The 24,672-nt window shown below is 39.0% G+C and overlaps 1 long non-coding RNA gene across 1 annotated transcript in view; it reads left to right on the top strand.

Annotated features, from left to right (window-relative positions):
- The first annotated feature begins 414 nt into the window (after positions 1-414).
- Positions 415-24,672, top strand: part of LOC134547528 (uncharacterized) — a 40,803-nt gene continuing 16,545 nt past the window's right edge. Inside the window, exons 1-2 of the long non-coding RNA XR_010079511.1 lie at positions 415-1,055; positions 3,191-3,288. This is a non-coding gene — a long non-coding RNA (uncharacterized LOC134547528). The remainder of the gene's footprint in view (positions 1,056-3,190; positions 3,289-24,672) is intronic.

The following is a 24,672-nucleotide window of genomic DNA, read 5'->3' as shown; positions in this document are numbered from 1 at the left end:
AGATTCAAATCCTTACTGATCTTTACACATTAAAAGTTCTCTTCACATGAAAACTAGCCTCTGCTAGAATGAAACCTGCTGCCAAAAGCTAAAGAAGATATTTTCCTTCTTGATTTCCAACACAGCTAGTGAAAGAAATCAGTACCCCTATGTGTGACTAGTTTTCTCAAGCTGAATAATCTAAGCATTATTTCTACTTGTATTTCATGCAGGTGGGAACCCACTTTCAACTGCAAATTTATCCCCATCCTCTTATACTCTCAAAGTGAGTGAGATGGAAGTTAAGCTGATAAATATATCAGTGTAAATCCTAACTCTTATAGTTTACAAGATATGCACATGAGTCTGCCCCACTTCTGTTTGCCAGCAGATTTCCTCCCTCACCTAAACATAAAATAAAAACTGAACTACAGCCAAAAAGATGGAATATGTGAATATTATATTATGTCAGTTAGGGCATATTTTAACTTGTTCTCTCAAGCATATTCCTTATTTTACAGGCTGTGGCTACTCTGATTGTAAAAAAGAGGTAATGCTTTGACATGCAACTTTTAGACTGTTAGGATAGTCCCTGGCATAGTTTTGAGTCATGTGAGTGAGTGCTTGCACAGGCAGTATCCATGTAGTTTGGAGCTTAGTAAGGGCTACAACCCACTCCTAACAGGCCATTTGAAAAAAGCCTTTCTGGTTTGGGCAGTTGCAGAGTTTAATTCTGGGGACATGAACTGTTCTGAGTCAGAGACAAGTCCCTGCCTTGTATTTACTGTTCCACAGAGGTAACCATAGCAGTCATAGTGGTTACAGGGTTATGCAAACTTCTCATATTAAAGAAAGGCTCTAGTAAAACGTTTTATTTGTGGCTAGATAATCTATTTTCAATTATTTGCCCATGGAGAGGCTTTTGTGAGCAGCATTTATTTTTCCAGCTAAACCTGGGATGAACAAAAAAAATCACATAAAATAAAGACAGAGAGGTATCTCAGCTGCCATTGAAAATCTGGAAAACCTGGATCTGCCCACTCCATCATGCTGCAGATATTCTGTTTCAGGACATTGTGAGTATTAACAGGATATTTAAGGTCATATCTCCTGTCTGTGTTTACTATGGCTGCTTTTCTTTTCCTGATTGCTGCAAATGACTGCTTTTGCTAAAAAATAATCTCCTTCCCACTGACAGTCTTATGGCAGGGAATCTTTTTAGTGGTAAGAGGCAAATCTCAGTAGTGAGTCATCCAATCAGTCAATCAAGAAAATAGTGAAGATTGGCCATAAAGCAATCTCATACATACAGACATATTCCCCTTTGCTTTGCCCATCAGTGTCAAATTCAAAATGCAGGTGCATAAATGCTTTTCAGTGACTGCATAGTCATTATCACATAATTTAACTGGTTGATAGGTATGCTCAGTAACATGACTCACTATTCAGATTTCCTTCTCACCAGGGGGAGAATTTTCTTTTCAGATTTTTTTTCTAAATTGCACCCAATGATTTTGGAAGAAATTAAGAAAGATGAATGTACAGCATGGGAATTCTGGTTTATTGGAACAACAGTAGGCCTCTTCCTTTTTAGCCATCTGTCATTCATGTCTTTTGCATGGAAGAGGTCTTATGTATAACCCACTTTTAATCACTGATAGTTGTTGTTTAGTGTGCCCATTCAAATGCTCACTGCCTTCAATTTTAGACTCTTCACCTATGTAGTTACATCAGGAGTCCTAATTTCCTAGACCTCATGAAGAGTTGGTGTTTGCCAAAAGATGATTCCAAGCGTGCTGTTCTGGATAACAATGTGAAAGAGTCTGTTTTTCTGTGTTGTTTATATCTTAGTCTGAAGAAACTGATTTCATAATTTAGCCATTAAATTTAGGTGTCTAGAATTTCATACGGAAGCATAACATTTACAGTGTTCCCAAATTCTTAAGACCAACCTAAGGTGTGGTTGTGATACAACCTTGCCCCCAGAATACAGTCACCTAATCTTTCTTTTCTGGTCTTCCCTGACTCTGGAGCATAGATGAAATTGGGAAACCATTTCAGGGTGCTATCATCATGCAAAATTACTTTTGTAAAAACCCATCTGCTGTTTACGCTGCATCAGCTGTCTCACTTCAGTTGTCAATGCAGAAAGAACAAAATGAGAAGCATGGAGCACCAGTCTAAATAAGAAGTGGTTTAGATTAGTTTATAAATTGTTTTGAAAAAGCACCATGAAGTCAAAATCCAGAAGAAGAATGTAATATATTCAAACCCAAAGATGTGATATAACTCTACAATACACGTTTTCATAAATGGCTTTAAAAGGCTGACACAGGCAGCTGTGACTCCTGACTAAACATATTTCTCCCCTACACAAGAGGCATCATTGGGACACACCCCTGAGGGAAGGGCCCCTGGTAATTAAAGGATATTGCACTGTAACTTGCCCCTGTAGTATCTTGGAAAGAAACATCCACCATCTCTGCTTTGGAGTTGGGCCACTGCCTGCCCTGTAGCAGAAAAATTCTTGTGTTCAGACAAAAAAGGAAGGGCTCAGCAAGGAGCTCTCTGCCTGAACCTATCTCCACACACACGAAGAAGCAGACTTGAGTTTCTCTGTGTCAGCTCTGAGGTTGGCTACAAGAAGCTATTCTGACCCATAGGCTACACAGAGGATTTTCTGTGGCACTATGCCTGACCTGGTAAGCTCACAGCTTGTTAGCTTTGGCACAGCACCAGACCAGCATGGCTAAGCAGCTTCTAGTTCTGACCAGCTCAGAGTCTGAGCAGAACAATACTAGGTCTGTCTGAACTTGTCTGTGTACGTTAGGTGTCACGACATTTGATTAAGTGGTGAAAGCCCTCCAGTCCTGCTCTTCAGATCGTATTTAAGTAGGAACATCAGGCAGCTACCGACAGACGGTTAAGGCAGGTAGGACCAAAATCTAGTGACTCCTAGTTGAAAACTTGACATGCCCTTCTACTTCTCAGTAGTCTTAACCTAACTTGGTAACATAACTTTGGAACCAAGTGAAATAAGGAAATGGGAAATTGCTTCAGTCCTGTAAATGAAGCCCGATGCAGCAGGAACGTGGGAGTTACTGAGATTGAACACCAGTCAAGTGAAGCTTCAGCATAACACATATAGGAGACAAAGAAATGGTTTTCTTCCTTTCCAATTCACTTTTCCATGCTTTTCTGTCCCCAATAGACTCTTGAATTTCCATCTCAACAGAACATCATCTTTGTTTGCTGGTGGCACATATAATTTCCTGGACTACGAAAACGTAAATTCAAATCTGCTGCAAGGTACTTATGTAAGGCATATGGTTCTTAGCACTAGGTCTTCCACTTCCTGGGTAGTCATGGGGACTGCCTTTATGTCAATATCATCCCTTTCATATTGACTGTAGACCTCAGTAAGTCTAAAAGTTTCATGTCTTAAGAATTTCAAAGGTTGTAAGCCTAAACCTGGAGTGCAGGAGAGCTATAAATAGAGATTAGTACCTATTTCTCCAGAAAAAGCATTTTTGAATCTGGTTATGTATTTAAAATTAGGTTAATACAAAAGGTTAAACAATAAGTCTGCCATTGACTTTAGGGACCTAAAGGCTTAGTCAAAGTTTGAACTCCAGTGAGCTGCTGTTGGGGATTGCAAGGGCTTTGAGACTTCAATATCCAAGACAGACGATGCAAGCTTTAGGCTTATCATTAACTAAGGAGAGAAACTTCATTCACCAGTTTCTCTTCAAGCATTCTGCACCCTACAGGGTGCACAGGTCTCTCTCCTTCAGAAGCAGGAAAGGATGACACTTATTTTTCAGCACTTCAAAAAGCTCTCAGCCTGGTGCTTACAGGTATTCTCCTTGACTGTAAAGGTTATTATTCAAAGCACTTTCTTCTTTCTTACAGCAGGAAAAAGTTTTCCATTTTCTAGGTCAGCACCCACTGAATTGGGCTGGTCTTACAAGACCTCTCTGCTTTGAGGTGGACGCAGCATAAGGTTTGGTACAGAGCCTCAGGAGGGTGCTTAGTGAAGGGAGGCACAGAACTGCCAAGCTTCTGTAACACAAGCAACCACAGGTGGAAGACAGAGACGGGGTGCCAATCCTGGGTGTGTACAGAAAATACAGTACAGAAATACAGCTGTAGGCTTTTAAAATAATTTTTGCTAGGAAACATAAGCAGCTAGAGCTTTTAAGCAAGTTGGAAGTGGGATGAGGGGGCGTTTTTGGATAGCCCTTCTGATCTGTGGTTTATATATTCCATTTAAGGTGTTTATGAAGTATTTTCATAGTCACCTTAAGGTCTTGTGAAATTTACTTCAACTTTTGGCTCCTCTGCTGAAAGTAAAATGTCTTTTTTGTCATCTTGGCATGCCCCTATATTTTGCTTTTCGATGAGATACATACTTTGTGCTAGTAATGTTTTGGCTTATTCTCTATTGTGTCTCCTATAAAATACTATTTTTAAGTGTATTCTCTTTATTTTAGAACTTACATAAGTGTATACTCATTATATCTTGTTTCTATTTGACTCTCTCCAGCTTTGATCCCTATATTTTGTACTGTTGGCCGGTCCAAATACTTTAATGTTACCTGGAGACAGGGAAATGAGAGCAACAGTTTTATCTTCCTCTAAATCATTTAAATGCATAAATCTTTCCCTCTTTTTAATGTATTCCACTAATGGTTAAAAAGCATTTTAAAAAAAAAGGAGTACTTAATGCTGCCATCACACTGTGGCCAATTTTTTTCACTATCTTACTAATATTGCAGTCTATATTTCAGTTTGCCCTTTTAAATTTTAATTAATTCAGCGACAACAAGTTTAATCTAATTATTTAATGTAAGTATTTCTAGGCATTTCAAGGAGCTACTTACCCGTATGTTAGTGTCTTAACTGGGATACAGACTGAAAAATAATCACTACATGGCATGTTGAATATAGATATTCTTTGACAGATGAAAGAAATGTAAAATTGTCCTTGATAAAAATAAAAAAGGCTTTGCATGCTTAAAAAGTGTACATGGACATGGAACAGTTGTATGTTTATTTTTAGGATATCTAGACATTAAAGTGATTCACTTTTAGCCTTTACATTATCTATGATCAATTTGAATTGGGATAGAAGACATCATTTGAATGCCTGATTTGAAAGAAAAGGTAACAAGGATATTTCAGTTGAGCATTTACTTTGCCAAGGTTTTAATATTCTCATGTCTGCAAAAAAACTACCTTTCTTAAATATGTTTCTCAATTTCACCACAGGCAGACTTTCTAGTTGCTAGACAGAAATATAAGTAATGTTCACAACAGACTTGGGTGGAAATGTATGAACCAAACATTTTGTTTGAAATGAGCAGCTGTAAAGACACTATGGACAGTACCTTGGAGTTATATTCTACCAAATCCTTTCTCTTCTGGCCCTTTTCCAGCACATGAGGAGTCCCATTACATTCCAGCCCTGTGCTTCAGTTATTACTATTAAAGTCAAGCAGTGTTCAAAATGAATAAAACCATCATAAACCAGCCTGCAGAGTTTCTATTCCATTCCTTATAATCCTCAGCATTCAATTAAAGAAAATTCTATTCCTCTTCCATCCAAAACTATTGTTAAGTGTGGCAGGATACATCTAATCAGAACACAGTTGCAAAATATAGTTATTTTACAGTCATGAGTCAAACTTTGAAAAGAAATTTTAAAAGGAACTTCAAGCAGTGTTAAGTTAAATATGGCCCAGTATCAGGACTTGAATAGGAAAGAAAATATAACAGATGGCCTTAAAAGAAAGATTTTTTTAAAAAAATTATTTCCTTTGGGATTTCATGAGATTTCTTTTAAAGGGCTAGGGACTTTGCAAAGATGAAACAAATGGAAAATAAATGTTCTTTGTTTTGGTTATTCTGAACTTACTAAGGTATTTTTTCATTTCTGAAGAAATAGTGAGATAAAGATATTAGAAAGATCAGAGGTATGATTATTTGTGGCTGAGAGATAAATTTTAACCATATCCTGTGGTTAACTTATCTCTGATTGTTAATTTTCATGCAGGTCTACATTGATGAATTAATATTTTGTAAAAATAATGTCCTTTTATTAAATCTTCTGAAGAAATTCAACAACAAAAATAGCAAAAAATTAAGAAATTAAGAAAACATATTGTTGCCTACATGCTTCTACATCTTTAAATGAAATACCCCGTTTGGCTTTTTCAACTTAAATGGCAGGGACAAGGGTGCAGTTTTCTTGATACCAACACATGTATATCCATATACAACTACTTATGCATCTGAAGTCAAGAAATATTCTCTCAGGCACACAAAAACACTGAGCCCCAAAGGAATTAAAAAAAAAAAAAAAAAAGCACCCAACAGAGGAAATCTAAAACAAACACAACAAAGTGATAAAAAAAAATTTAAAAATCAGGACAAATAAAAGTTATAAATTAACTATAGGCATTTTTCATATAGCAGCCTGTTATATTTATTTATTTAGAACTGATTTACATTTTATTGAAGCAACAAAAGCTATACTATAAGTTTGTGACTTTGAATTATCTCATAAATTCATGTGGCAAAATCCTACTGCTTTTTCCAGGCTCTAATATTTATACTCTGAAAACAATCAGTTTTCACAAAAAAACTGTTCCTTCTGCATGTCCATAGAAAGAAAGGGATAAGATTCTCAGGAGACTTTTCCTTTAAGGAATACAAATGTATTTGTGGAGAAGGCTACAAGCTTTTTTTAAAAAGTTTGGGATTACTTACCAAAAAGCCCATATAAATCAAATTTATGTTGCATATCTTTATATATGCCAAGGCCCCTGAACATACTGAAGCCAAAATGCTTCAAAAGTTTTCTAGAACTTGCGATTTCACTCAGACAGTAAATGCTGTCTTGCTTGGTGCTTAATCTAGTTTAAAAATGAGGGATATCATGCACTTACCTACCATGTCCAAAACCAACTTTCTCATACAGTTGAAATACAAACATTGGTTTTCTCAGCTATCCTGAACTTAGTAAGTGTTATATGGAACACAATCACACTCTGTGACAGTTGAATTGAGAAATTTATCTTTTCCCATGTTAATCTTGCCAGTGATCTGATTATATTGTATATCCAGGATATTAAACTGGAAGACAGACCTTACCAGAAACCCTAGATTCTAGCTTGCTTGGAGCCATATTAGAGTTCTCTCTGGAAATCTCTCTTGTTAACACCTGCTGCATTTATTTAAAAAAATATTAAAGAACCTATATGATCTGTACTCACTTAAAATAGTGGTATTGTAGGTCTGACTGTCAAATAATAAAGTGGAGGTAGCCATTTGAGAAGTTTTATATCTTTGACAAAAATATCTAACTGAAAAGATAAAACGTTATAAGGCCTACAAGACTTTTGGCAAATGACAATAATACAGAAATAAGTAATTTTTCAGGATCTAGGTTCTAAATTAAGAAAAAACTCTTTGTGAAAATTTCCCATTTACATAAATCTTATTTCAATTTTAAAATATAGTTATAATGTAAACTATCACTTACATTCCAAAATTTGCAAAATTTTAAAAGGTTATGCAAAATGACACACACACAAACAGTAATGCCTATCAGCCTCCTCTTCCACGTGATCTTCCCATCAATCCCCTACCATTTCCCACAGTTCCAGTTCCCAGACCTTGCTGGGCTCACAAGATAATGCAGGGTTCCCCCTGCAGATGTGTCTGAGCGACAGACTGCATATTCTCCCTCCTTGTCCTAAGGCTGCAAAGTAATAACAGTTTGGGGGGCAGGAGATTCATTAGTCTTTTGGTTTAAATGTGTAAAGTCCACAACCCATTTAGAATCTGTGTTCTAAATCTGAATTCCCCTGCTAACACCACAGTGTTAGCAGGGAAAGCTTTGATAGGTAAATATGTGTTCTGATGATGGGAGGAAATTCAGTGGTGACTTTGAACCTCCTTATCAACTGTGGACTGAAACAAGCAATTTTGGGAGAAACATGGTCTGGCAATGCATGAATAGTGCTGGCATAATTTGATTATTTCAGACTGAAATAATGAAAGAGACAGTTGTAAAATAGCAGGTAATAGAAATGTCTGTTTTCATATGTAAATTAAATCAAACAACTGAATAATTAGAATTAGTCTTTTGGAGGCAGCTGAGATGTTAGATATCAGTTCTTTCCTTTCAGGAAAGACCAGACAAAGAAAATAGGCTCCTAAATAGATCTGTATTTTTACCTACTGCAACCATGAGTTTTATACAAATCCCAAGAATTGTCATCATTTTTTTCATACATCATAGTGCTGAAAGGTGCTTACAATTTTTGCTAGGGTCAGTGGACAGGAAACATCACGTTTCAGTAGAAAGCTTCAGCTCCTTCCAACAAGATTGATGACTATATCAAAAATAACTTTTTACATTGGCCATTTGTTACTGTTTTCATCAACATCATCATCTGTAAAAAGTTCCCTGTAGTACACCTGTGTACAAATTTTTCCTCTTCTCCTTTTTTAGCACTGATACCCCCCAGCAATCTTGACCAGCCTCCTCTGGAACCCCCACCCAAACCCTCAGCCCCAGGAATCTAAGGCCATTGTCCTCAATATCTGTCTGAGTTGAGCCTGCAGGATTATTTATCTGCAGCCCTGCCCCCGAGATGGACATCAGAAACATCCCCTGGAAAAACCCCTCCTGTATTTTGTACCTTGTCCTCAGCCCTGCCTTTAGCCCTGTTTAGTCCCAGGTTACAATGTGAGATGTGCCCAAAGTATGTATTCTATCACCATCTTCAGGAGCTGTTGGAACCAGGTGGGGCAGTGTTTCCCTTGCCCCTCTCTCTGGACTATCTTCTGTTAATGGGCCATCAAGGCCGCACCCATGACTCACAGGTAACTCCCTCTGGAGCTGTCTCTGTTTAATGGGCAATCAAGGACCCACTGCAGGACTCACAGAATGGTATCATTCCATTGTGAGATGCTCCAACCAGGGGGAGGAGCCAAGCATTCCCACCTGGATATAATCTGGGATTTGGGACAGCACAGGAGGCCTTACCCACTGGATTCCCAGAGGACAAGAGCTACCAGACCTTTCTACAGGATCACTGCTTCAACAAGACTGCTTCATCTGGACTGCTACCACCACCCTATCTAACAGGGTGTCAGGCTGTATTCTGACTCTGTCAGTGGTCTTTTGTGCTATTGCTTTTATTTTATTTTATTTTATTTTATTTTATTTTATTTTATTTTATTTTATTTTATTTTATTTTATTTTATTTTATTTTATTTTATTTTATTTTATTTTGTCTCCTATTAAATTGTATTTCTGACTTGGAGTCTCTCACTGGTTTTGCTTTCAAACCAGCTCACCTTGTCACCCTGATGGGATGCACAGTTACCTGCTGGCCCTTGTTCAGCCCCTTGCCCTGTTACCAGTCACTGGCTTTCCCCTGCTCAGACCCAGGAGTACACTGCCCAGTCAAACCCCTCAGCTCCCATCCCTCAGTTGTAATGGTCTTCACTTAGCCCTGAAACCAAGTGGGTTCCCTTCCCATTTGTTGTAGGTCTTTAATGATCTCTTTAGAATTATAATGACGAGAAGGCTGTCCTGTGAGGAATTAAGTGAGGAGTGCTCAAATCTTGGAGTTGTGCCATTTAAAACTCAATAGTATTTGAGTGGTGACAGAAGATAATAAGACAGAGTCAGTCTCAAGCAGAAAAGTAAGAAATTGATTTATGGGAGCAAAGATGATCTGCATTCTGTGGTTAGATCCCTTCCCATTTTACTTAAGATTTGAAATGTTGATTAACAACCTTTGCATATAAGTGAACAAACTTAAACACAATAGTAACAAATAAGCTTCATATCTCTGAAATTAAACTATTTTAACTATTTATGTTCAGAAAAGATTATTTGGAAATGAGGTCTGAACTTGCAATTAGGTTCTGAATTCAAAGCCAGTTAAACAGTTGTGAAGAGATCTTTCTAGTGTTATTGACAAGACACTTTCAGACATACATTCTGGTGCTCGTATTCCAACTAAGGATTGAATATAAAATATTTCTAGATGATTCTGGTAGTTTATGAAACCTCTCTAGGTACGACAAGTAAAGCTAAAAAATATGAACCTACAGTGTGAAAGCAATACCTTTCTTAACAGTTACTGTAATAACAATATTCACAAACTATGAGCTTGATGGTTCGGTGTCGGATAACTTCTGCAGGTGCTCTTGTAAATAGTGTATACCTTTGAACATAGTACATATGTGCACTTAGGGAAAAGCACAGAACTATAGAGTAAAGGCAATAAAGAATACTAGGGGACAAAAAAATTCTCTTGATGATAAAGGCTCACAACCAGCCACAGATGGTAGGACATCAACAGTGAAAAAAAAGGAATTAATGTTCAAGAAATGTGAATGTTCTCTAATTAGGAAAACCCAGAATGTTATATGTGTATCAGATTAGGAAAATGAAATGCTTTTTTAGGCTACTACAATTGCCAGGGAGCAGGAAAAAATCTTCTACTATAGATATCCTATAAAATCTTATACTATAGATATGATTGTCTGAATAATATGAACCAAAACGTCCCAGAGGAACTGGCTGAATCTGACCTACTGATGCACTGAATTTTTAAAAAACAGGAGATTGCAAGGGAATTTTGCAAAACTAGAAGAACTGTTTTGCCAGCAATACCAAGGGCAGAGAAGGCAAGTGTAGCAGCTATAGCCCAGTTGTATCATTAGTATAAACATTGCCAGGTTGTGGGAAGGCAGGAAAACAGATATAACAGAATAGTGATTTAATTAAGAATCGAAATTATTATAAGTTCCAATCTGTTGTCTTAGTCAAAAAACTGTCAGAAACTATGAAGAAAACACCAAATCCAAAAAGCCAAAACAAAAAACCACAGAAAACCAAACCAAAGCAAACCTTCTAAGCCATTTTCACGTTTTTCCTAAGAGAACATGCTTGATTCCTAAACTTAAATATCTAGATATAACCTTAATTTTGCAGAGGCCTTTGTTTTACTGTTAATTGTCAATCTGTAAAGATAAGAAGATGGAGGGATATCTTAAACAGTTTTCAGTAGAAAGTTACTGAGTAATGAGATTCCGAGTAAACTCTGAAAAGCTCTTCAAGCCTTGATACCTGGTCCAGCCTAATTTAGTGTTTCTCATATAAATCAGAAGTATAGTACATCTGCTGGAAGATGGTTCAACATATACATCTTCGTACAAAAGGTAATACTAGGTCACATTAGGCAAAATCCATGATCAGTCCCTGCTGGAGAACGTAACAAATATGTAGAGAAAATTGATAAAGAGTAGGTTTTTCTTGATTGATCCATTCTGTGAAATGTAGATTGCATTTACTTTTTATTTATTTTAATTTATTTCATTTATTTTATATGCTTTTACATATTGTTGATAAGTTCACTCAAGAATCAGGCCCTAAAGGCTTTGTCTCAGGCCCCACTGTAAATCTGAAGAAAAACTTTTGACATTTTCTGTAAATTTCTTTTTCTTCTTTTTAGACAAATATTTATTTTGGAAATTTAACAAAGATATTATAACCACAAGAATCCTTTCCCTTAACACTTTTGATATATGGTTATTTTATCTTGTTCAGTCTTCTCTTCATTTTTTAGAAGCCTCTATAGGCTGCTGTATACATACTTATTCAACATCTGTTTTCAAGTAGTGTAGCAGACTAAATACAAAGTTGAGATGCCAGCATTTCATTTACTTAGTTTTTGTGTAGAAGGATGGCTATTGTGTCACCACATTGTTGTGCCTTCCTACAGCCTCACTGATATCTAAAGAGTCTCTCCCACTCCCTTCCCTCCCATCCAGCCATCCCTCCTTCCATCAGTATTCCCACAGCCCCCCTTCCAGCTGAGTGATGTACATCTTTTCTTTGGGCTGCATTCAGACACTATCTGACCTGCCTGGATCAATGCACTCAGAAAAACCAAAACTAAACCAAATAATCTTATGACAGCTGACTCAAATGCTCTGGCTTATTATATTGTCAGGTGAAGACCAGATCAAGAACACGTAACCAAAATCACAAAAGAGAGAGCAGGAATGGGAGTGGTGACAGCTTCTCTGCCTTGGCAACAAGGAAACATTAGGTCAGTTCTTCCATAGCATCTGATCACACAATTAGGATTGTACCCCTTTGCTGTTCTTGGATGTTTGCCCTCTGAATCCTCATCTAAGCCAATCTCCACCAACTTTGTCTTTTATATTGATGTAATTTTTCTCATTTATTCATCTACTAAAAGCACAATGTGTTTGCTGCAGTGTGAGATAAGCACCTGTATGAAACAGCAAAAGAAGAGATAAAGAAGGCCAAGCCTACTGATCAGACTATGATTTTAAATTATCAGGCCAAGGTATTTAGAAATGACTAGTTGTTTATGTATGATTTTTTCCTTGGAACCTAATATCACTCTTTTTTCTTCTAGCATCATAAGGTATAGAACAACCAAGCTTCAAAATTGTAAATATGTTCATATTTTCCCCCAAATATGTCTGGCTCCCTAGCCTCTTTTGAAAATCAAAGCGCTTTCCACTTGTCATGGTTTAGGAATGGTAGTCCTCAGTTTAGTGTTCCCCCTGAAAGACTCCAAACCACAGAGTTTACTTACTCACTTTCCTATCCCCCTCCCCTTCCCCTTGCAGCAGGCTGGAGAGGAGAACTGGAGGCACAGAAGATAAAGATCAGGGGTTGAGATAAGAAAAATTTACTGGAAACAGCTAAGATAGAGACAAGAAAATGAACAGTAACAGCAATAATATTAATAAGAAAGCGTAGAAGAAAGGCAAAGGATTCACAGTGGTTGCCCACCATGCAGTACAGGACCTTAGGCCTGCTGATTGCTCCACCCTACCTGCCAGAAGGAATCTCTTCCTCCCCCGCCCCACTCTGCAGGACGTGAGGGGATGCAGAATTACCACCAGGTCCCAGCCACGCTCCTTTTGGAAAAGGAGCCACTGCAAAAATTAACCCCTTCCTGTGTGGAACCAGGAAGATTTAAAATCATTTTTTTGTAATTAGGGAGTCTTTAAAAGATGACTATTGAAAACTAAAATTCCATTTTGACTTTCGTCCTGGGTCCTTTCTAGGAATCCATTTAAAGGAGGTATCAAATGAATTTGTCATCACTGAGCTTTTCACTCTCAGTTCTAATGAAGAGATAGCTACATGCTGAGATTTGAATTGCATTTTATACCTTTGAAGTTTTACAACAGCAGAAAAAGAGATAAATAAGTAATCCCCTCTCTAGCAGTGATCAACTCAACTTGCTTTTAGGAAGTGTTTAAGTTTACATAATTGACATTTATTCTACACTATATTAATTTACTGGGAATGGGCATTTTCTGAAATCTTACAGATTGCAAGTTGGCCAAGGAACTGGAACCTAAACAAAAATATTCCTTTGGGTAAAAGGTTATTGTTTTGTATAGGAAGGACTTGAGAAATAACTGCATAACTTTACAGCTATGAATGTTAAGTCATTTTATCTGATAGCAAACATAGGAAATTCTAACATTATCTTCCTCATTTGACATCATTCATGAAAAATTAAAATTTTTATAGGGTAGATGGAGACTCATGAAGTAACATGAGTAGCTAGGTGCAGCTATAGCTAGCAGTTAGAATGGTATTGACCCTTGTTTGAGTCAGTCTTAGCCATGTGATGGCAGATTTCCTTTTATAAGGGACTCTTCTCTCTCTGTCATATGCTTTTGATGTGATTTTCTCCTATATCACCGTGGAGGCCCAACCAGGAACACAGACTGGGGACACAGATCTGGGTGCAACAGAGCAGCAGGGCAGAAGACCCTGCCCTTAGTTTATTTTTCCATTATATATCTGTGGCAAGGTGACCATGGATTGGAGAAGGGTATCGCCACCTCTCCTGTCACATTGGTCCAGGAGGCTGTCATTCAACCTCCCCTTGTCTTGGAGAAAGTATTCATAACATTGCCAATATTTACAAAACATGGTCCTGTGTTTACAATTCACCAGCGTGAGAAACTGCACGTTTCTCCTTTAATATGAACGCTTAGCAAACCAGGAAAATTCATGGCAACATCTCACCCTTTTAAGTATATTAAAAAGAAAACAAAAAAAGAAAAATGAACAATTCTATGACAGGAAAAAAGAAAGAAAAAAAAACCTGTATAAAGTTCACCGACCTTCATTTAGGTGACTGTGTGAGGGCTACATGTTGGTCTGATTCTGCCTTTGCTACCCAGGGTTTCACCCTGAACCCCTTGCAATAACCTGCTCAAAATATCTCGAGCATAGTCTAACATAATTCAACCAACACCCTCATATTTTTAAATTTTTATAAGATACAAGGGAATATACGGTGCAAAAGGCAGGAGCATTCCAAGAAAAATTTTACCACTCAGTTGAAAATTCTGAACCCCAAAAGTTCTGTCCCAAAAGCACAACCCCCAAACAACGTGCCCTTTCCCCACAGAGGTCACAATGGCTACCATACATAAAACTGAGCCATAGCAAACAATTCCTCTAAGTCCATGATTAACAGTCCGCTGGCTCTCAGCATCACACTGCTTCAGTCTGTCCTTGTCCAGCAGCTCCACAGGATCCAAAGTCTCTATGGAGGCCATATAGGAAAAGAGAGGATGCCAGTCCATGTCCATGTTAATCAGATCTCGAAAAGGCTTCTGTGATGGGTGGCACTAGGGTGGCACAGGGTTTCAGGATCAAACAGGATCAGTCCAATGCACCTGAGGCAGCTCAGCAGACTTTCAGCGGCCACCTCCATGGCAAAGATCCCAGAACCTGAGGATAGAGAACTTAGAAAACACAAATTGAGCAATTGACTTTCTCTCAAAGAATGCATGCAACATAGGATGTGGACGTAGAAACCCACTGCAAGGTCCAAGGAAAACTGACCATAGCTATGTGGCAACATCAACACTTCCTACACTTGAGATGATGGCTGTACACCAGCCAGAGAATTTTGCTCTTGTTCTAGAGCTTGGGAAACTGTTTCGTCCCCCTGACGTCTTCGTCTTTTTCTTCGCCTCCGAGTTTTCGGGCTTGGCGTGGGCTCAGCATGACCCACTGCCTCGCATGTTTCTGCAGTATGGTCTGGACCCACACCTTGTGCGCAGAAAAACAAGGGAGTCACTTTCTGTGCCTCCTTTTCCTGTTCTCCACTAGGCTGAATATCTGCCTGTGTCTCATGTCCAGCATTCTGCCTCTGTTCAGCCGGCTGTGAAGCAGCCATTGGGGTCATCACCATAGAATCACAGGTGTTTAGAACTGCACAGGTCTGGACCATCTCCAGGACAGTAGAAGTCTCCGGAATGGTTTCCAGGAGCCTCTGGCAAGCAGAATTAGCATGGCTTCTTGCTAATTGCTCCAAAATTATCATTGTCAAAGTTATATCCTCGACTCTCGTCTTTAAAAAATGCATCAGACGCGATATAAATTCATTAAAAGCTTCCTCTGGCTTCTGTGCTATGTCTAAGAAGTCTTCCTTTGGGGAGAAGGATAACTTGGTTTTTATCAATGCAGATATCCCTATGTATCTGCACGAATCTAAAACAATGAAAGAAAGGCCAGCTTGCACATCAGGGCAAGCATATTGACTCCTCCCCATAAGTAGGTCAACTCCGACCCCAAACAAGCGATCATCTCGAGGCAGGTGGCTATTTTTGACAGCCATTTGTCCAGCTAGGAATTTCCAATTTCTTTCAAAGGTAAAAACCTGTTGAGGTTCAAGCATCATTGTTGCAAGACCTCTTATTACATAAGGAAAGATCAGATTCTCAAATTCTGCACTGATCCATTGAATTGCCTCAGTGAAGCTTATATTATCTTCTGCCACGTCCCTTGATAAGGGAAGCGGGACTGCCCATGATGGGTCATCATGGCTATGATGCTGTGGACCCAAAACCACAGGTCCCTGAACTGGCTCGGGCAAAGCTGCATCTTCAGGCAGCAGCTCCGTTATCTCAGCAGCCTGGTTTGGCTGGGATACAAGACTAAAAACCTCATCCGATTTCATGACAGGAAAAGCGTGCACATCAGACAACGCTTTTGCCCCGTTATCATCTCCCACAGCCGACCCGGCCCCGTAGGGGGGGTGGGCGGGGGACAGTGACTCGCTCAGACTCCTCTCTGAGCGGGGGGGCGATTGTCGCGCTGGGCAGGGAGGCGTGGCCGATCGGCCACAGCTTTCAGCTCCCGCCCCATCAGCCGATGGGTCGGTGGCCGGGGCCAGAGCCGGCAGCAGCTCTGCGGCTCCAGCGCTCGGCCCCGTCCCCTCTGAACGGAGGGGGCATGCGGCGGTGCCGCGCGGCGGCGCGGGCGGGCTGTCCATCGCGGGTGGCCCCGCAGCAGCGGGCAGCGTTGCGCCCAGCCCTCCCCCCGCGGCGCCGGTCCGGCACCGGACGCGTGGGGCGGGGCGCGGCGCGGCGGGCGGCGGCGGCGGCTCCGCTGCGGGCACCGCACAGACCGCCGGCGGCGGCGACCCCGCGCACAGCATTTGGCGCGGCGGGGGGACGGGGCAAGGAGGGGCCTTCCCCGCCGCTCTCGCCTGCCGAATCCTGCGCGGAGCAGGTCGCGGCGGGGCGGGGCGGGCCGGGGAGGCGGCGGCAGGGGGCGGCGCCGGCAGCGCCGGGGGCGGCGCGCACGGCGGCCCCCCCGGCTCCCCGCAGGGGGCCCGAGGCGGCGCGGCTCCGCGCGGCAGCTGCAGGGCGGACCCCGCAGCGGTGGCGGGCAGCGGGGGGGTCGCCGCGGCACGGCGGCCCGGGGCGGCGCGGGCGATCCCCCGCGCTCGGCGTGGGACCCGATGCCGAGCGCTCCGCCCCCTCGGCACCCCAGCTCCCCGCCCGGCCAACCGCGCGGGGAGCGGACCGAAAAAAGCTTTCCAGTCCTTCCAAAAACCCCGCTGGGCTCGCCCAACCCCCGACATGGGGGTGGGGGTCTCCTGCATCGGCTCTAACCCTGCATCAGAGCAATCCTCGTCAGAAGCGACGGAGCTCACAGGGGAGCCAGTCCTGCTTCCTGTCGAAAGCCCAGAATCAACTTCAAAGTCCTCCCCAGCCTCTTTTAGAAGTGGGAAGACTGTTCCCCAGATCCCTAGGAGAGCGCTAGCTCTCATATTTCCGTTCAGAACGGATAAAAAAAGTTTTTCCCCCAGGGTTTTCCATGGGTCGATTGAGAGTGCTTTTTCAGCACTATAAAAAATTCCAAGTTTCTTTCCCCAGCTAAACAGTTCTCTCACGTGTTTCCTGGTCAAGTCAGCGTCACAGGACAACAAAAGGGAGTGGAGCAGTTCCATCATCAATCGTTCCTCTGAGAACATCGTGGGTTTCTTCTTTTTGCAGCTGTAGAAGGCAGATTTTTTTTTTTTTTTTTTTTTTTTTTTTTTTTTTTTTTTTTTTTCTTTCCTCACTAGCTTGCAACTTGACCACGTATAGGCGCCAGTTATCACCGTGGAGGCCCAACCAGGAACACAGACTGGGGACACAGATCTGGGTGCAACAGAGCAGCAGGGCAGAAGACCCTGCCCTTAGTTTATTTTTCCATTATATATCTGTGGCAAGGTGACCATGGATTGGAGAAGGGTATCGCCACCTCTCCTGTCACATTGGTCCAGGAGGCTGTCATTCAACCTCCCCTTGTCTTGGAGAAAGTATTCATAACATTGCCAATATTTACAAAACATGGTCCTGTGTTTACAATTCACCAGCGTGAGAAACTGCACGTTTCTCCTTTAATATGAACGCTTAGCAAACCAGGAAAATTCATGGCAACACTCCTACATTGTAAGGTTTTTCTTAGAGCTGGAAATATAATATATTCTTTTCTTCTTTTTTCAGTTATTTAAGATTTGTCATTGAATCAATGTCTTTTTGATAGGGACATTAGGAGAATAGGGGTTTGAACAAGGTGTTTGTTATGGCATATGAATGTGATACAAGAAACTGGGATGAGGTAACCCAAAAATTATGTGCAAAAGAGAGGAGATAAACAAGAACAGGCAAGGGATAACAGAGGAAAAAGTTCATCAGTGACTTTCCTAACATTGTCCCTGAGGCCAGAGTGTTTGTGTTCCATTCTAATAAAATGAAAACTTAACCAGTGTGTTAATGTGACAGAATGTCATGCTTGTATTATCTCCCTGCAAGTGAAGGAGTTTGCAAGTGCAGAAGAAATCTGTGCCATGGGATTTCTATGAGACACGTTCCAAACTGCAAAAGTAGGAATGAAGAAAAATAGTCTTGATTGTGAGCCAGCTCTATAATTAATGTATATCTTGTGCTTTATGAAGCCATGTGTTAAAATTAAAAAAATAGAAGATAATTTAAGGAATATCTGTCAGTCATCAATTTACCATTCATTAATATTATTTTTTGCTAGAAAAACATTTAAAAATCTCTGGCATAGAGTAAATTTCCAATCCACCGTGAGACACAATCTTAAATCCACAGAATCTTCTCTCTAAAAACACACAGATTAGAGAATGACAAAGTGGTAATTTGGCTTGTCTGCAAGTATGTCAGCTGCAGAGGAGAGGGCGTGACTGGAATTTCAGATGATGTCCAGTGAAATACGAGGCTTCTCGTGATATTTTGGATGGTAACCCTTCTTTAATTTCCATTCTTTTGTCTGTTCTTTATTGACTGAGGTTCTCTTAGGTGGAGGCTATTTCTTTCATGGGTGCAGAGATAAGGTGTCAATCCATTTCTGTAGCTCTGCTATACATGGTTTTCATGAATAACTGTCACAACTGATTGTGTGCTAGATATAAATAATTGGCTCTTGCACAAGAAATCTTCATTTTTATTTGTAGATTGTTGTTGGGCAATGATTCAAACACGGTGTGAGAAAGGGAATGGCAATCATTGCAAGGAGAGAAATGAATCTCTTTCAAGGATGTATTATCCACAATCTTCTGTCCAGTTCGGGAAACAGACGTAATTTTCCCCCATATTTTGTCAAAATATGTTGTGAGCTAAGAAAGTAAAAGCTAACAAAATCTTTCAATCTCTTTTGAAATATCTGTAGCCCCAGTGCTGAGTCAGCCTTGAATGGCACCATCTGTTAGGTACTGAGCAAAAGTATTTCTTCTGGATCTGCTGACTCTGCATGAGATGAATGATCCAGCAACTGACAGAGAACTAGTTAAAAGTTTCAATTACATAAAGCCCATGCATTCATGGAAAGTTCTTCTCAGTCTCAACCTGTGCAGCCTGGAGCCAGAGCCTTTATTATTCATATTTGATTTATGCTTGAATACACAAGCCTGACTGGACATGTAGGGCTTATGAAGTACCGCATAATTTTTTTTCCTAAACATTATGATCAAGAGACAAAAGAAAGCTTTAGCTTAACTGGATTAATACTTAAAAATGAGTGTAGTTCTTTATATATATATATATATATATATATATATGTATATATAATAAGATCACTTGATTAAAATCTCTGTTTTTCAAGCATATTGTGATATAATATAATAAATTATTGCAGACATCTAAAGGGATTAAAATCCCTGTGCAGGATCCTGGAGTGGGCAGGATTAACACACAAGCAAGTGTATTAAATGTCATGTGGGTGAAAGCAGTGCTATGTACTGCCACAGCAGAAGGAACGTCAGAATGCAGTGAAGAGTTCTGGCCATATATTCTATAGCATTCAGGTCACAAGTTATGATTTAGAAACAGTCTTTTTCAATAACTATTACATTAACAAAGAGAATATAGAACAGAACATTGTTTCTAGACATACTTTCAAAAGTATTGTGAAGACCTCAGCAAACAAGGTATATGCAAGACACTCCATCTAGTTATGCAGTGGATAAGTACGTTTTTCCTAAGAGACAATTTGTACACTGTAAAACAGGTCTATTCTTTGAATATGGGGTAATTCCCTCTACATATCAGTGGCCATTCCTGTGCCAAGAAAGAGTCAGCATGTGGCACTTGACAGGTAAAAACTAGACATCTTTTGACTTTGTTCTCATATCAAATTTTCAAGTTAGAAAATGAAGTTAGAAAATAAAAGAAGATTGAAGATTCAAACTCCACACTGCAAAGGTCTAAAGACAAAAAAACTCCAGACTTGGTTTTGTTTATCTTCTTACATTGATGTAAATTGCAAGAAAATTCAGTGAATGTCGTTGCTTCATTCTTATATCTCGGAGTATTTAATTAATACTTTATCCTAATATACTTTTGTCTATATGGAATATATATTCTACTAGTAGTTCTTTTAGTTTCATACTATGTGGTTATTTTGATTAAGATCTTTTATCTGTTATATTTTGTCTGCTCATTTGTTTTAATAAATATTTAATTTTTAAAAAAATCTGATTTGCCATCATTAGAAATTGCAGGACAAGGTCTTTCAATTAAATCTCTGTAACTCTTCCCACAGCAGCAAGATCAGAGCAATATACTGACATATAGTGTTACTATAGTACAGGACCCTTAAATGTTTTCATTGTAGATTTGGACAAACATTTTTCCCCTTATAAAATGTCCAAGAACCTGTGTTAAAGAACAAGTACCTAAACAAAGTGTTCTAGGGGAGCAATAAATAAATTTATTTTTGTTTAAGAAAATACTCCAGAACATAAAAACAAATGTTGATAGAAAAAGTTATAAATCATGTTATTTATAATAGAATTGTTTATTTGGAAGAGCTTTGTTTTACATTATGTTATAGTACAGTCCAAAAATTACCTAGATTTAGCATTTAAAAATATAAATACCAACCTTAAAGATACAATTGTTCTCCTGTCTGAAGCTCCAGTGTCTAGGCAAGAGTAATAATTACTTTAGATGTTTTCTTCCTAATACTAGTACTTATGCACTCTCCAGACCATACAGCTGGAAGAGTATTTGCTCAGTATAAGTAGCATTCTTTCGAAGCTGCTAAAGTTTTCTTTTCCCTCTTTTTTTTCTAAATCCCCGCCCGTCCCGCTCCCCCCCCACCCCCCCGCCTTTAACAAAGCTTGGAGAATATCCGGGTAAGATGAACAAGAAAATTATAGGTATCCATTTCCCATGGAAGATATTCTCCAAAGGATCTTTTCTTCCACAGCTCCTAAACCTGATGTAGACTACAATATGCTACATTGATTTTTCCGTATACTCTGTGGTTGGAAGCAAATGAAAGGCCACCTTACTGCTGTCCAATTTAGCTCTGATTTGCAAGTCATTTATTTAAGATGGGAGTGGGTTTGCATACATCAACCTCTGTATCTTGTGAGCAATTTGAATATTTCAGTTTACTTGATATAGACCCTCCATGAGAAGGAAGAAGTGTGAGGAACTTTGAAATATTGAGACTACAGTCATATATGCCTGAAATTCACCAAAAGTTCATTTTTTAACATTGAAGTCAGTCTGAAATTTTTGGCCATTTATTAATGAATTTAAAATTCTGCTAGATCTGCATCTGAACTATGACTTAAATCCATTTTAAATTTTCCCTGAGAAAAGGAAAATTCCTCCACCAGAGAAATAAATTTTCAAAGGAAACACAAGCAACAGTATGTAAAAGGACTGCATAATTCACTTGGAATTCTGTGGCAGAATTTACTTAATTAGTTTGTTGCATTTGTTTGTTTGTTTGTTTGTTTGTTTGTTTAGTTAGTTAGTTAGTTTGTTTGTTTGTTTGTCAGTTGTTGCTATTGACTGTATCTGGTGTGGTTTCTAGTTTCTTTGTTTCTCACATCTGATGTGTAATCATTGGCCAGCTACACAAAATATTATCCAAATGCATGACTAGTTTAAGATAAATAGTAAAATTACAATGCTCACATTGGAAATCTTTATTGGAAAATTGTACGACACTGGAGGTGTATCTGCCTGAAAAAAGAATAAAGATGTTTGTTTAGTGATCAGAACATCTATTGTTATATAAATGTCAAAATGTCAGATACTATAAAGTCTTCTTTAAAAGAGCTCCACTTATGAGGACAGTGATTTAAAAATGTAAACTTCTCAGGACTTCTGAGAATAGAGTTTTTGAACTTTTATTTATCTTCAAAAAAGTTTTTGTTCACGGAGTTTCTATTTCTATGCAAAATTTCCTGATGCAACATTTTCAACATTGTGAGAAATTCTCCGGAGCGAACAGAACTATTGGGTCATGCAGATTGCTCTAATGAAAGATCAAGCCTCTAAATGTTATTAAATCTTACATTTTGAACCTCAATCCTGCTGTAAGTATGGCCTTAGTGTCACATAATGTATTTGTGGCACTGCAGAGAATCATAATCAGATCTTGAAAATTGCACACTCTAATCCTTAGACTGTTTTTGTTCTCTTGTGAAAGTCTGGTGTGATAACATCAATAGCAGCTGCTGGTTATAGGATGAGGGAGAGATGTGAAGCTATTTGGGCTACATGATAGGTTTAGGCCCTTATCTACAAAACAGTAATGGAAAATGTTTATAAAGCATTTGAATTAGGTTCCTAGCCTGTTGGTGGAGAGAGAGAGAAGCCACATTAAAAAGTGAAAGATTTATGTAATATCTAGAAAATACTGGGAAGCCTACAGGTAAAATAATCCTATCTTTTCATAAAATTATGGAAAGAGATTATGTAGTCAAAAAGGCTGGTCATTTGTGTGTTTTATGAATCACACAGTTTCAACTGCTTTTCCCTTGTAGATCAAAACTATCAGTCCTGTCTTTTGTTCAATGTCTTTTCCTAGGTTTTATTTCATCACATATAGTGGTCTCTTATTTATTTTTCCTTTCTTAATTTGTCTTGTTTGGAGAAATTGGAATTTTGAGAATGAGAGAAGAATGGGGAAAAAATACTGTAACTTTAATCAGGGTGGAAGATGCTTTGTATGAGCTCTCAGCGTTTTGTCAAGAAAGGAAAGGCTGTAATGTGGTTTATTGGGCTCCTTGACTGCAATGAATGCCATCATTGCTAATGAACACAAAAATCAAAGTTGTCTCTCTCAAAAGGATTACTGCACAGTGAAGTACCATAGATATGATGCTGTGAGGAGCAGAAGCAACCAAGCTCACTTTCCTATTGATTTGTATATTGAGTGTGAGTTCCTGGGTCAGATTCTCTCTATGAAATGTAAAGATTGCACACCATAACCTCTTCCTAACACAGTTTTTTTGCGTTATGCAAGATTATGTTTTTATGATTCATAGAAACAGTCTTGCACTCTTCCATTTATTATGATTACAGTGGGACAGAGGCTCTAAAAACTGGTAAGAGGCTTCATGAGTATATACACACGAGCCCCTTTTCCATAGGAAATGAAGTTACTTGTGAACACTTAAAAAGTTATCCCCATTGTCTTCATAAGTTAATAACAGTAAAGTTTTGGTAGAACTTTACAAAACTTTCTCTTAAACATTACCCTTTTAGATAAGTTAAAGAGCAGATTGGATCCAGACTAATGGTTAAATTACAGCAGTGAGGGAAGGAATTTTAGGCTTCAATCCAAACTCAAACGTATTATATCACAATTATCTCTGCATTTTTCCTTTAGATCTGGTCTTCCATTAATATGGTTAAGTAAGGAGGTTGAAATCCAACTTGGTTTTTTTTTTCAATTTTGTTTCAGATGAGAAGGAAAATACTTTCCTGTTATAGGTGACAGATGTGAAGTTTGTCTTTGTTACATAATCAAAACCAATATATGTGCATGACAGTCGCTGTTAAAACATAAAATTGTTGTTAATAATTGTTAAACATAAAAACCTAATCTCACATAAAAGGCTCTATTTCTATCAAGCATCCTACATTGTTATGGATGGAGAATATCAGGAAATAATGTGTTTCAGAGAGGACAGGAGTGCAACAGTAGAAAGTAAAAATATTAGACAAAAAATGCAAGTTTTGGGAGACGTCATAATTTCCTTATGTCCATCAATATTGAATGGTGAGACTGACAGAAAAAATATATAACAGCAAAAGCTGTTTTTCAATATTTGGAGGTAATAAGCAGAATAGGGAACAGTTCATTTGCAAGAGAAGAACTAAATATGCAACAATTACTCTGTATAATTTCCATAGGTAATTGCAGACATCCAATTATGCCTCTCAAGAAACAGCAGCATGTCAACTACACAACTTGGTATTCAGACTTTCAAAGCTGCAGGTGACTATTAGTTTCTGCCCTGAATTCATACTGTTACAGAATTTCATGTACTGCAGTAATTTTTGTTCATCAGATTCTCCAGTTTAATTCATTATTGAATAGCATTGACCATGCACAGAGAGTCTGATAAAAACTCACTGCACCATTTTTTGGCAGTAGCAGTGACTCCACTCTTGCAGAACACTTTGGGAAAATTTTCTGCTTTGCAGGGAAATTTTGCACATTGATCTTTTTTACCAGCAGAAGTCCAGTGAGAAAGAACAAGTCCAGTGTAGAAATTAGACCAGGATGGGCTATTCATGTGAAATGGAGCTGTAAACCATTGAGGAAATCACTTCCTCTTAACTGCCTTTTGTCTTCCCCAGTTTGTGCTTCCCTTCCTTTCCATGACACTTCTTTAGGGAACATTAGTCCATCAGTTACAGCTGTGAGTCTCCACTCCAATGCTACTTTCATTGATGGTTCTGGATGTTGGTGATAAAGGTGGGATGAAGGTGATACAGAAGTGCAAAATGTATTATATAAGTTTAGTTTTAAAGCAT

Source organism: Prinia subflava, chromosome 1 (assembly GCF_021018805.1).
Source record: "Prinia subflava isolate CZ2003 ecotype Zambia chromosome 1, Cam_Psub_1.2, whole genome shotgun sequence".
Taxonomy (NCBI): domain Eukaryota; kingdom Metazoa; phylum Chordata; class Aves; order Passeriformes; family Cisticolidae; genus Prinia; species Prinia subflava.
This window is presented reverse-complemented; position numbering and strand designations above follow the sequence as displayed.